An 11,234-nucleotide genomic window follows, 5' to 3' on the forward strand; every position below is an offset into this window, starting at 1 on the left:
CTTTGTCTGTATAGTAAAAATATTTCCATGAGCTGAGCACTTCTCACCATTTCCACAGGCCTAGAGCAGTCTCCTCAGTGGTCTCCCCTTTTTCTTCATTGGCTCCCCTTAGATCCATTCTCTAGTTTGAAAACAAGTTTACAAGGCCATTTTTTAAGGTGAATCTGACTAGACCATACTTCTTTTTAAAAATCTTCAGTTATTTCCCACTGCAGAACCTAAATTCTATTGCCTACCAGACATCAAGATCCAATCCCTACCTACCTCCTTAATTTATAAATAACATTGTTCACAATAGTGAAGACATGCTTTTTTTTTTTTTTTTTTTTTTTTTTTTTTTTTTTTTTTTTTTTTTAAAAAAAAAAAAAAAAAAAAAAAAGAGGAGACAAGACAGCGGCAGCCCCAGCTGTCCTGGAACTCATTATGTAGACCGGGCTGGCCGGGCACGGTGGCGCACGCCTTTAATACCAGCACTCCGGAGGCAAAGGTAGGTGGATCTTTGTGACATGCTTATTTTTTATTCTAATATGTTAAGGTCTTTCTCATCTCCTGGCCTTAGCATCTGTTTTCTTTTGATTTTACCCTTGGTGAACCCCAGTATCCTGCAGAGCTCAAGGAAACTTTCCCTGACTAGACAACCAAAATTAAAGTAACTCACCTAGACAGGATAATAAAATAAGGCCCAACTCATCTTACCTTTATCACAAAATTAATCACAATTTCAAACAATGGCACTAGTGAGTTTGTTCTGTGAAAAAGTATTTCTGCCAGTAGAAGATAAGCCCTGTAAAAGCTTGAACTTCCACGTGCCCTGCTCAGTGCTCTATCGCTAACATACTGTATAGTGGCTATGCATAGTAGGGATTCAATACATACTCGTTTAAGGTCATCACAGGCAATATCTTCAAAGATCTATCTGTTCATAACTATTTTTCAACATGCCAAAAAAACAAGGTATCAAAGAGATACACACTTCTTAGAAAAAAGAAAAAAAAAAAAAACACTTGCCCTGTTTATTATTCCTTAGAATATCTGCTTAGATACCTTACCCTTGGGCTTCATTGTTAAAACTGGTGGGAGCAGTGACCTACTAGCAGTGTGCTTTTAAGTTGTCTTTTAGGATTTGCAGTTGATAGCTGTTTGCTGACTTGGGGTTCTTAATTTTGTCAAGTGAGTGCTAGGGAACATAGCTCTTAGGGACATGAATCATCTGAATTAACAGAACCTTTGTTTACTTTGTAGTCAGATTATATTCTTTCACATCCCCTAGTATGTATTAACTCATTTAATCACAAAACATCTCTGAGTTAGGTATCATTATCCTCATTTTCAGATGAGGAAACTGAAGCCCCATAGAATTATTTGTAGGTAACATTACTTGACCAAAACCACAACCCAAAGAAATGGTAAACTTGAATTTGAATTCAGGTAGTATGGCTCTGGAGACCAATACTTTCCAATTATACTATCCTTCTTAACATTAGTAGGTCAAAGATGAAGGAAAGACAAATACAGGGCATTGGTTATGTACAACTTATAATAAGGACTGTTTGAGTAATTTTATAAATTGTAACTTTGATGCAAGGTCATAAAATACATCTAGTTCCCTTCAGCAGTAGAAAGATATAATAATCTCAAGAAGAAAAAACACTTAAGAACAAGAATTCTTTTTATCAGCGCTGCCTTGAACCATCATTGACATATTCTCAATTGCTTAGCCACAAATATTCTAATCTCAGTAATATTTAATTTATAGATGTTACTAGGCCAAACTCTCCAGATTTCTGTCCATGAATGTTAGCCAGAGTCAGCATTATATTTGCTGTTATAAACTTGCTATGTGCTTGACCAAAATAACAGTATTCAATAAACACTTATTGAAAGAATGAATGAATTTGAATAAGCTCTCTTACCAGCTCAGGTGGTTTTTCTGTCCTTCCATTACTTCCAAATTGTTTTAGATTATAGATGTTTAGATACTGCCTTACTAGACTGCACAAGTTCTTTGAGAGTTTGGTCTATGCCTTGTTTTCAAATACTCGCAGTAACTATCACAGAGCTCTTGGCATGTTCAACTGACTGAACCGACATGAGACTTCATTCAATCATATAGCAAACAAACAAACAAAAATATATCTTTCATTAATATGAAAGGCACCTGTTATACAGTGGAGGGAAGACTGGATTTGTTATAAGATCTCCAGGTTGTAGATTATCACTGACTAGCCATGTGACTTAAGGCCAGTTATCCAAAAGGTTCAGCTTCATTACACAGAAACATGGAAAGAAATAATACAGTTCTCAAGCTCCTCTGTGCATGTCCTAAGGTGACTAAGAAAACAGAGACTTGACCACTAAAGTACTTTGTGTTAAGAAGGGTTTCTTATACAAAATAGGAGTCTCTGATAGTTCTAGACATCAAAAACATTTGTATTATTTTTGAAAACCAGAGCAGGAGTGTTTTTAAGGAAGATGGAGAGGGTCTTAGCAGTATGGTCTGGTGTTAGCTGTTCAAACTACAATAAAATAGGGGTCACAAACAAACAACTCATATGTTAAATCTGGTCAACAGATATATTTTGTTTAGCCTACAGTGTATGCATGCATCTGTATGCATACATACACATATGTATGTGTTAATTTGAAGAGATTCTAACATTGAAAAACTAAGAGCATTGAAAATTACATTTCCATGCTTAGGCCTACTTTCCAAAATGCGTGTAATCTGTTAGAAATTATCAGTGCCTGGTCTTATTAGATCTGATATCATGGTCTCCTCAGCTCACCACAGTCTCTACCTGACCGGTTCACTCATTTATGCTGTCACTTTGGCCTGGGTAGATAGTTTAGTGTGTTAACCTTATTATAGCACAAATGACTAAGAGTTCAACATTTGAAAGCTCCTAATTATCCTTAAACATCTAAGAGTGGTTTTTGGAATATCTTTCAGAGGGACTTTTATTTCATGATTTTCACTCATTTTGAGATCATATATAATATGTGGCCTGGTTGCTTTTATAGAAAGCATACTGTACCACAATACCTGACATACATACTACATACCCTGACTAGAATGCAGTTCCCTGAGGTAGTAGACAAGAAGCTACACGTAATTCAGTTAAGTTCAAGAAATATTTATTGAACATGCATCAAGTGAAAAGAACTGTACCAGATGCCAGGTACATAAAATTAGATTTTTCTCTTTGCCTTGAAAAGCCCCCAGTCCAAAATTTAATTGTAGTTTCTATATCGTTAGTGATGACTTTACTTTCCCTGAAAATTCCTATTTACCTTTGAATACATTTCAGTCTGCTTTCCTTCCTTGTGACTCTACAGAAATAGTTATTTTGAAGATCTACAATGACCTTCATGTTTCTAAATTGAATGGTCATTTTCAGTCCTTAATTTCCTTTACCTTTCAGCAACATTTGGCATAACTGACCGGTGTTATTCTCCTTGAGGTCTTTTCCTTTTTATTTGTATGTAAAAATACTCTCAACTCGAAACATATGTACATAGGTGTGTGTGTGTGTGTGTGTGTGTGTGTGTAAAACAATAATAATTAAAGGAGAGGTCATGAATTTGAGATGGAACAGAGGGGACACAAAAGCAGTTGGAAAGGGGAGAAGAGGGGTGGAAATTATGTAAATATAGCACTCACTTATGAAATTCTCAAAAAATTGAAAATTTAAATAAAAAATACTCCCATGGTTTTACTCAACTCACTTTTTGATCTCTTTCAAACTGTGTTTCCCCTACTTCTGACCTCTAAATATTAGAGTATCTTAGGTTTTCTCCTTAACTTTTTATTTTACCTACATTGTCTCCCTATGTGATCTCATGTAAGCTGATGAATTATTAAATCTGCAACTCAAATTGAAACCTTTCTAAATTCTACATCCATAAGAAGACATTGTTCTGAAGTATAAAAATTTGCATAAATTATGATTCTGCTCTGTAGTAATTATTTAATCATAGGCAAGTTACTAAATCTCACTGTGTTTTAATTTTCTCATCTATAAATGGGAACAAAAATAGAAAGTACCTCAGGATTGAATATTAAGTACTAGGTCATCCTTTATTACTATTCCCTCCAGCCTCAGTCACTGGTCTCTCTTGCTATAGGTTAAGTTTGGTGTGCTTTTTTCTATCCCATGGCTATCACAAATGTTATAATTTCATTTAAAGCACTCCCTTTCTTTCTTGTCTTAATTGACTTAAATTCATGAAGAACAGTGTAACAATTCAATACAAATATATAAGTAAATAAATGAAATTTAAAAGTACACACGTGTCCACATACATGCAAAAAAAGAAAACAACATGATTTGAGTCCAGTGATAGAACTTTGTTCACCTCCCTAAGATGAAAGATTGTATTACAGCATTCCTCACCCTTTTTATAGTCATACACAGCACTCCAGACTTTATTTTTCATGTGGCTAAGGCTAGAAGGAATGGTTTATTTTGACTTACAGTCTCAGAGAGTTAGCCAAGGTTGACTGGATTCAGAGGGTTAGCCAAGGTTAGCCTGAGATGAGACAGAATGTCCTAGAGAGAGAAGCATGTGGGCGAAGTGGCTGCTCACCTCACTGTTGCCAAGAGAGAGAGAAAGGGGGGAGGGGAGAGGGAGAGAGGTAAGTAGTGATAGAAAGGGAAGAGGAAGAGAAAAAGAGGAGGAAAGGGGAGAGCCAGAAAAAGGAGGTGGGGAAGGGAGACAGGGAGGAAAGTAGAGACAGAAAAAGAGAATAAGAACCAGTTACATGACAGTGATACAAGAATGTGCCTCTAGTTCCTCCAGCCAGGCCCCACTTCCTGGCGTTTCACTGACCTCCAAAAATAATGTCACAAATTGGAGACTAAACCCTAGTACATAAACCTGTGTAGGGAAAAATCATGTTCAAATTATCAGTGAGGACACACATAAATACATAAATTAAAAGTGAAGAGGCTGACAAAAATGGCAAAAGTATTTGGGGGCTTGTATCTAACCCTTAAAAGATTTTAGGGTTACCTCTTCAGAGGGAGGAATGTTGGAGGGGAGGGAGTGGGCATGGATTTGATCAAAACACCTTATATGCATATATGAAATTCTCAGTAAAGTTTTTGTAAATTTTTTTAAGTGAAGAGGCTGAAAAAGATATTTGTGCAAATGAAAACTTAAAAGACAACAGGAATAGTTGAACCTATTTTATGTCTAATGACAATGTGTCATTAAACTGTTGCCTTCTTTAGGAGGCCTCCTTTAATATTCTAGTCTATATTAAGTGTTCCCTTTTTGGTGCTTCTAAAAGTAGCCAATTATCTTATGCATATCATTCATCATTCTTATTTTGGACTATATTTGGGATTTTAACATAGCTGGAATTTAAATATGAAAAACACTGGTGAAATGAGGCTTGCAGAAGTCTATTCTCAGAGACCTACATTCCTTGTAAGAGTTCATCCTCATGTAAGAGGTCCAGCAAACTTAAAAGAGTTACCAGTCCAAGTCCCAGTCACACCTGAACCTCTTTGGCAGAAATATCACTTAAAATAATTGGTGGAATTTTTCAGAAGTAATCTATTCATGGGTTTCAGTTCTCATCTTTAATATTTTTCTACTACTACTTATACTGAGTCTTGTCTTTGAGACAAGATTTCTGGAGCTTTGGTGGATAACCCCAATGTGTCTTCATATGACTATAATGTCCATGTACTTTTCCTTTTCTCAAATCTTGGATAATCTCCTCATTCATGTGCAGTGCATGGTGCTTAATGCAGAAATTTACAACTGGTCAAACTGCAGAGAATAAGTGATTGTGGGGTGTTCAGCCACAAATGGGGCATCTATATCACACGCCTCCGCATGGCTCAGGGACCATTGCAAAAGAGGAAGCAGAAAGATTGCAAGAGCCAGAAGTTAAGGAGGCCCGGCGCAAAACCATGCCTTCTGAACATGACAGAACTGCTGCACTTGTGAACTCACAGCAGCTATGTTTGCCTGCAAAAGGCCTGCACAAGATCAAGCCAGTTAACATTCTAACATGGAATAGGAATGGGGTTCATGAACCCCCACCCCTGAGGAGCTATGGACAGCTGATGCCTTCTTGGGTAGGGAGAGTCAATTGTCTTTACTGATATGGCTCTTGGCAGGGCAACCACATACTCCAGTAGCTGATCCCACACCCAGAAGTATATAGACAGCACAAATTGAAGTCTATGACTTATTATATTAAAAAGAAAACAAAGAGGAGGACATGATGTTGGGGAAAATAAACTTGGGGTAGATCTAGGAGAAATAGAGTAAATGAGTTGGGGTGAATATGATCAAAATACACTGTATGAAATTCTCTAAGAAAATAAAAGTTTTATTTTAAAAGTACCCTTTATCCAAAAATGTGGATTTGCACATATAAAAATACATATCTGTACAGAAACTGTGATTGTTTACATATGAAACAAACCTCCATATCTTGTCTTCTATCTTTATCATTTCAAAATTGTAAGTGCAAAACTGGATCTTTGTTCTTGCTCAGTAAATCTAGGTCACAGGATAAATCAAGATTTAGATGTACATAACTTTTAAACATATCATTCACTTCAAATTGTAAAAGATAGTTGAGATTTACTACTTCACTCTGAACAAAAACAATTATTACATTTTTATTTATTCAGTGTTTGTGTGTGTGTGTGTGTGTGTGTGTGTGTGTGTGTGTACATAGTATGCTTATGGAGGGCAGAGGACAACTTTTAGGATGTTCAGTCCTTCTACCATGTGGGTTCTGGGGATCCAATTCAGGTTGTTAGGCATGGAAGTAAGTGCCTTTATCCACTGAGCCATCTCATCAATCCTAGCAAACATTTTTTTTTTTTTTGGTCTTTCTGAGACAGGGTCTCCCTGTAGCCCCAGCTGTCCTGGAACTCACTATGTAGACCAGGCTGGCCTTGAACTCACAGAGATCCGCCTGCCTCTGCCTCCTGAGTGCTGGGATTAAAGGTGTGCGCCGCCAGGCCCGGCTCCTAGAAAACATTTTTAAAAACCCTAAAGTTGCTATTTGTTTAGTCTTGTAATTTGGAACAACGGGGAAGAACTCAAAAATAGACACTTAAACGCCTATTTTAAATTAAACATCATTCTTCTGTTTGCATAGTAAGTTCTTTGTAATTGCATAGATTGTAGCACAAGCCCCATGTCAGTTTTTGGTTGTTGTTGTTTTCAATTCTGGAGAAGTAAGCATAACAATTTCATCTTAACTGCTGTTCATTATTGAATACTAGAGGTAGAACAAAGGAATAGTCGTTTCCATTCCAAAATATGAAAGTAATGTGTTGAAAGATATTCACATTTCAGTTCAGAGAGTGGCTGGGTAAATGGAGCAGGACTACAGACTTGAGATACAGCAAAAATTATTGCCAAGTCCTGAATATAGAATTTTGTTTGCGATGAATACAAAAGCACCTAAGGTCAAGAAAAATTTCTCCCTCTGTGATAAGGTTCCACACAGGGTTCTCAACACAAACACACTCAACATCCCTGGTCCAGAGGCAAGCTAGAGTGGGAGCTGTGGGGCTAGCACTACCATCCTCACTTTGATAGCTCCCACCCACTGTGAAATTTTTCTTTCTTTTCTCTTTCTTTCTTCCTGTCCTGCCTTCCTTATCGTTAATTTTTTAAAATTTCATTTTCATTTATTTAGTGCGCATGTGTACACTGTGTTCATGTATGTGCACATGTGGAGGTCAGAAGACAACTTGCAGGAGTCAGTTCATTCCTTCCACTATGTGGGTACCCAAGGATTGAACTGAGGGCATCAGACTTGGCAGTAAGTGTCTTTACCTGTTGACCCATCTTGTTGGCCCTTTTTCCTTCCTTCCTTCCTTCCTTCCTTCCTTCCTTCCTTCCGTCTTTCCTTCCTTCCTTCCTTCCTTCCGTCTTTCCTTCCTTCCTTCTTTCCTCCTTCTTTCTTTCTTTCTTTCTTCCTTTTTTCCCTCTCTTTTTCTTTCTTTTATGAGGCAAGGACTCTTCATGTATAAACCAGGCTGCACTCAAATTCATGATTCTCCTGCACCAGTCAACTGACTACCAGGATTCCATGTATGAGCCATCACACACAACCCTTACTGATTTTTAAAGAAAACTCATTTGACAGCTATTTCTGTTGTAGAATTCAAATTTTAGGAGTAAAAAATATGCACAAAAAGATATAATGTACAATTCTACAGTATTTGTACTGAAAATTTAGCAACAGTCAATTTTAAAAAGGTTGGAATAGCAGATAGCCTGTAATATTATGCTTGCAAAGTAGTTAATGATATGGAGAATGTCTTCAAATATAATGTTAAAGCAAAACTCCACTTAAAACATTGAATAACTGCTCTGAGTTCAGTTATCTAATGAAAATGTCCATAGAAAATATATGGGAATATGCCCAAGGTTTCATAGTGGTCACCTCTAGGTCAATGGAATTATATGCAATTCCCCCTTCCACCCTTCAGTTCATTATAGTTTTCTGGGTTTTCAAAAAAGTTGAAATCAATCAGGAGAAAGTTAAAATACCGGCAGTTGCCCCTTTGGCCACTAGATGGGAATATAGATTGAAGAATGAGAGATATTGCTCTTAATCAGAGGCAAAGTGTCATGGAAATTCAGTTAATTTCAAGTAAAGAATTCATGAATGATGTTCATTATTTTTACATATTATAACTTCTCAAAATGTCTTTTCTGACCAAACATCTATAGTTTCTGTAATTTTTGAGAGGAGAAGAAAATGCAATAACATTTGTGAAAATTTATCATGTACTAAATGTTGAGTCAGGCGATAGCTTTACATTTCTTTCTTGAATCTTCATCAGTTTCTTGTGATGAAGCTGTCACAACACAATAGTGAAGTTGAAATGCATGCAAATTTTATCATGCAAATTAAAATCATAGCATATAAAGTGTTGTTATACATAAGATTTGAAATAATATGATCTTCCCCAGTTGAAAACTATGAAAAAAACAAGAGTGTAATCGCAAAATTGAGGTTAAAGGAACAATAAATTATTCCACACAATAACTCCACTTAGGCTGGTAAACATGAATGCCTTTTATATTTGTCCTGTGATTTGTATACCTTGTAACTTCTGGGAATGATCATGATGGTGCTTTTCAATATTCTAATTATTACAGAAAAGATTTTAAACAATGAGATCCTAGATTGAAATCAAGTGTTAATGCTGAAGAAGACAATGTATGAGACTGGAACTACAGCTCAGTGGTAGAGAGCATAACTTGAATGATGGTGAAGATGTGAAGAAAGGGGAATATTCATTCACTGCTGGTGGGATTTCAAACTCGTACAACCCCTATGGAAAGCAGTGTGGAGAACTCTTAAAAAAATAAAAATGAACCTACCATATGACCCAGATATACCACTCCTTAGCATATACCCAAAGGACTCATCCTATTGTAGAGACACTTGTACAACCATGTTTGTTGCTGCTCTGCTCACAATAGCTAAGATATGGAAGCAACCTAAGTGTTCCTCAGTTGTCGAGTGGATAATGAAAATGTGGTTCATTTGTACAATGGAATGCTACTCAGCAGTAAAGAAAGAAAGATGAAATAATGTTTGCAGGTAAATGGATGTACATAGAAACTGTTGTACCAAGTGAAGTAACACCGACTCAGAAAAACAAAAGACATAGTTTCTCCATTGTTTCTGAATCCTAACACCAAATCCATATGTAATTACAGGAACAAGAAAAGTGGAACGAAAGTGGAGATAAATAGAAAGAAGGAACCTCAGAGAGAGGAATAGTAGGAGATAGGCATTACAAAGGGAGAAATGTGTAAGGGGGGGGTAAAGGAGTAGGGGAAAGGAGGGATGTACAAAGAACTATGGGAATAAAGGGGAAGAAGGAGCTCAAAAGAGGTGGGGCAAATTCCCAGCCTCTGGATCAGGCAGACAGACCTGCTCAGACAAGACTCTGGTAAGCCAGATCAAGCTCACTGCCTCCCTACCCCATTTCTCTCATCCCCCTCAACCCCTCATCCACTGCCACCCTCTCTCATAGGCGGGCTCCAATTCCTTAACCTCAAATGCCAGGATGAGCTTCTCAAACCGGATTAACCAATCACCCTACCACATACCTCTAAGTTGTCACCCAGGCCCTCTGCGCACTGCCAAATTCCCAGCCTCTGGATCAGACAAACAGACCTGCTCAGCCAGGACTCTGGTAAGCCAGATCAAGCTCACTGCCTCCCTATCCCATTTCTCTCATCCACCCCCACCCCATCCCCTGCAGGCCTCTCACCTAGGCAGGCTCCAATTCCTTCACCCCAAATTCCAGGATTAGCTTCCCAAACCAGATTAACTAACCACCCTGTCATAGATACACAAATCCTCAACCAGGAGGTCCCCTCGTCTCCAAATTCCCAGCCTCTGGATCAGGCAGACAGACCTGCTCAGTCAGGACTCTGACCAGTCTACTACCTAGCAAGAACTTGAAATACCCACCAATTTGTCTTCCATATCCAAACAAAAAGTAACTAAGCTACATAAACAATATTAATAGAACAAAAATTAAATTTAATTAAACAAAAGAAGAGAAGTTTCTGTTGAACACATAACTAACAAATCATCCATATGCCCAAACGGCAATGCAAAAGCACAAACAATATGAAAAACCAGGAAAATATGTCCCCAACAAAACCCACGAGCCCCACAGAAGTGCACAACATTGAGAACCACCCTGTAGAACCTCAGGACACAGAATTTAAAAGAACAGTCATAAACATGATTAAAGAATTACAAGAAAACACAAACAACCCAAAGAACTCAAAGAGGAAAGGCAAAAACTTGTGACAAGCATGCACAAATATATGGCTTAATGAAATATCAAAAACAATTCATAACTTTAAAAGCAAATTCATGAAAGAGATAGAAATAGTGAAGAAAATCCAAATGGAAATGAATACAGGACTGAAAGACTCAATAAATCAATTAGACACCAAGAGATAGAAAGATCTACCATGCTCGTGGATTGGTAGAATCAGTATTGTGAAAATGACCATTTTTCTTTTTGGTCTTTTTGAGACAGGGTCTCCCTGTAGCCCCAGCTGGCTTGGAACTCACTATGTAGACCAGGCTGGCCTCAAACTCACAGGGATCCTCCTGCCTCTGCCTCCCAAGTGCTGGGATTAAAGGCATGCGCCAAAAGCAATTTATAGTTTCAATGAAATCCCAATCAAAATACTCATGACATTCT

Source organism: Nannospalax galili, unplaced genomic scaffold (genome assembly GCF_000622305.1).
Source record: "Nannospalax galili isolate Female #2095 unplaced genomic scaffold, S.galili_v1.0 scaffold994, whole genome shotgun sequence".
Taxonomy (NCBI): Eukaryota; Metazoa; Chordata; class Mammalia; order Rodentia; family Spalacidae; genus Nannospalax; species Nannospalax galili.